The 2,500-nt window shown below is 42.4% G+C and overlaps 7 non-coding genes across 7 annotated transcripts; all 7 read left to right on the top strand.

Annotated features, from left to right (window-relative positions):
• Positions 1-133: 133 nt before the first annotated feature.
• Positions 134-252, top strand: LOC132125571 (5S ribosomal RNA). The gene has a single exon (XR_009426967.1). It is a non-coding gene; the product is annotated as a 5S ribosomal RNA (ribosomal RNA).
• A 231-nt stretch (positions 253-483) lies between these two features.
• On the top strand, positions 484-602 carry LOC132125726 (5S ribosomal RNA). Its single transcript, XR_009427114.1, has one exon. It is a non-coding gene; the product is annotated as a 5S ribosomal RNA (ribosomal RNA).
• A 228-nt stretch (positions 603-830) lies between these two features.
• On the top strand, positions 831-949 carry LOC132125701 (5S ribosomal RNA). The gene has a single exon (XR_009427091.1). It is a non-coding gene; the product is annotated as a 5S ribosomal RNA (ribosomal RNA).
• Positions 950-1,182: 233 nt separating this feature from the next.
• LOC132125570 (5S ribosomal RNA) lies at positions 1,183-1,301 on the top strand. Its single transcript, XR_009426966.1, has one exon. It is a non-coding gene; the product is annotated as a 5S ribosomal RNA (ribosomal RNA).
• Positions 1,302-1,533: 232 nt separating this feature from the next.
• On the top strand, positions 1,534-1,652 carry LOC132125841 (5S ribosomal RNA). The gene has a single exon (XR_009427223.1). It is a non-coding gene; the product is annotated as a 5S ribosomal RNA (ribosomal RNA).
• A 242-nt stretch (positions 1,653-1,894) lies between these two features.
• Positions 1,895-2,013, top strand: LOC132125805 (5S ribosomal RNA). The gene has a single exon (XR_009427188.1). It is a non-coding gene; the product is annotated as a 5S ribosomal RNA (ribosomal RNA).
• A 232-nt stretch (positions 2,014-2,245) lies between these two features.
• Positions 2,246-2,364, top strand: LOC132125650 (5S ribosomal RNA). The gene has a single exon (XR_009427044.1). It is a non-coding gene; the product is annotated as a 5S ribosomal RNA (ribosomal RNA).
• Positions 2,365-2,500: the final 136 nt, after the last annotated feature.

Genomic DNA, 2,500 nt, shown 5'->3' with positions numbered 1-2,500 from the left:
ACTACTTGGATGGTAGACTGCCTGGGAATAATTCCAGGTGCTGTAAGCTTTTGGGTTTTATTCCCTACTTATATAATGTACTGGAGATTAGAGTGGCTGATCTTTAAATAGCCCTCTCTTTGCAGCAGATTTCGCTTACGGCCATACCAACCTGGCTATGCCCGATCTCGTCTGATCTCGGAAGCTAAGCAGGTTTGGGCCTGGTTAGTACTTGGATGGGAGACCGCCTGGGAATACCAGGTGCTGTAAGCTTTTTGGAAATTTTTCACTAATTATATAATAATCTTGCAAAAAAAAACAAAAAAGAGTCAATGCCCGATCTCCGAATCTTAGCATGTTTGGTACCGGTTACTACTTGGATGGTAGACTGCCTGGGAATAATTCCAGGTGCTGTAAGCTTTTGGGTTTTCTTCCCTACTTATATAATGTACTGGAGATTAGAGTGGCTGATCTTTAAATAGCCCTCTCTTTGCAGCAGTTTTCGCTTACGGCCATACCAACCTGGCTATGCCCGATCTCGTCTGATCTCGGAAGCTAAGCAGGTTTGGGCCTGGTTAGTACTTGGATGGGAGACCGCCTGGGAATACCAGGAGCTGTAAGCTTTTTGGAAATTTTTCACTAATTATATAATAATCTTGCAAAAAAAAAAAAAGAGTCAATGCCCGATCTCCGAATCTTAGCATGTTTGGTACCGGTTACTACTTGGATGGTAGACTGCCTGGGAATAATTCCAGGTGCTGTAAGCTTTTGGGTTTTCTTCCCTACTTATATAATGTACTGGAGATTAGAGTGGCTGATCTTTAAATAGCCCTCTCTTTGCAGCAGTTTTCGCTTACGGCCAAACCAACCTGGCTATGCCCGATCTCGTCTGATCTCGGAAGCTAAGCAGGTTTGGGCCTGGTTAGTACTTGGATGGGAGACCGCCTGGGAATACCAGGTGCTGTAAGCTTTTTGGAAATTTTTCACAAATTATATAATAATCTTGCAAAAAAAAAAAAAAAAAAGAGTCAATGCCCGATCTCCGAATCTTAGCATGTTTGGTACCGGTTACTACTTGGATGGTAGACTGCCTGGGAATAATTCCAGGTGCTGTAAGCTTTTGGGTTTTCTTCCCTACTTATATAATGTACTGGAGATTAGAGTGGCTGATCTTTAAATAGCCCTCTCTTTGCAGCAGTTTTCGCTTACGGCCATACCAACCTGGCTATGCCCGATCTCGTCTGATCTCGGAAGCTAAGCAGGTTTGGGCCTGGTTAGTACTTGGATGGGAGACCGCCTGGGAATACCAGGTGCTGTAAGCTTTTTGGAAATTTTTCACAAATTATATAATAATCTTGCAAAAAAAAAAAAAAAAAGAGTCAATGCCCGATCTCCGAATCTTAGCATGTTTGGTACCGGTTACTACTTGGATGGTAGACTGCCTGGGAATAATTCCAGGTGCTGTAAGCTTTTGGGTTTTCTTCCCTACTTATATAATGTACTGGAGATTAGAGTGGCTGATCTTTAAATAGCCCTCTCATTGCAGCAGTTTTCGCTTACGGCCATACCAACCTGGCTATGCCCGATCTCGTCTGATCTCGGAAGCTAAGCAGGTTTGGGCCTGGTTAGTACTTGGATTGGAGACCGCCTGGGAATACCAGGTGCTGTAAGCTTTTTGGAAATTTTTCACTAATTATATAATAATCTTGCAAAAAAAAAAAAAAAAAAAAAAAAAAAGAGTCAATGCTCGATCTCCGAATCTTAGCATGTTTGGTACTGGTTACTACTTGGATGGTAGACTGCCTGGGAATAATTCCAGGTGCTGTAAGCTTTTGGGTTTTCTTCCTGACTTATATAATGTACTGGAGATTAGAGTGGCTGATCTTTAAATAGCCCTCTCTTTGCAGCAGATTTCGCTTACGGCCATACCAACCTGGCTATGCCTGATTTCGTCTGATCTCGGAAGCTAAGCAGGTTTGGGCCTGGTTAGTACTTGGATGGGAGACCGCCTGGGAATACCAGGTGCTGTAAGCTTTTTGGAAATTTTTCACAAATTATATAATAATCTTGCAAAAAAAAAAAAAAAAAGAGTCAATGCCCGATCTCCGAATCTTAGCATGTTTGGTACTGGTTACTACTTGGATGGTAGACTGCCTGGGAATAATTCCAGGTGCTGTAAGCTTTTGGGTTTTCTTCCCGACTTATATAATGTACTGGAGATTAGAGTGGCTGATCTTTAAATAGCCCTCTCTTTGCAGCAGTTTTCGCTTACGGCCATACCAACCTGGCTATGCCCGATCTCGTCTGATCTCGGAAGCTAAGCAGGTTTGGGCCTGATTAGTACTTGGATGGGAGACCGCCTGGGAATACCAGGTGCTGTAAGCTTTTTGGAAATTTTTCACAAATTATATAATAATCTTGCAAAAAAAAAAAAAAAAAGATTCAATGCCCGATCTCCGAATCTTAGCATGTTTGGTACCGGTTACTACTTGGATGGTAGACTGCCTGGGAATAATTCCAG

Source organism: Carassius carassius, chromosome 43, assembly GCF_963082965.1.
Source record: "Carassius carassius chromosome 43, fCarCar2.1, whole genome shotgun sequence".
NCBI classification, from domain to species: Eukaryota; Metazoa; Chordata; class Actinopteri; order Cypriniformes; family Cyprinidae; genus Carassius; species Carassius carassius.
This window is presented reverse-complemented; position numbering and strand designations above follow the sequence as displayed.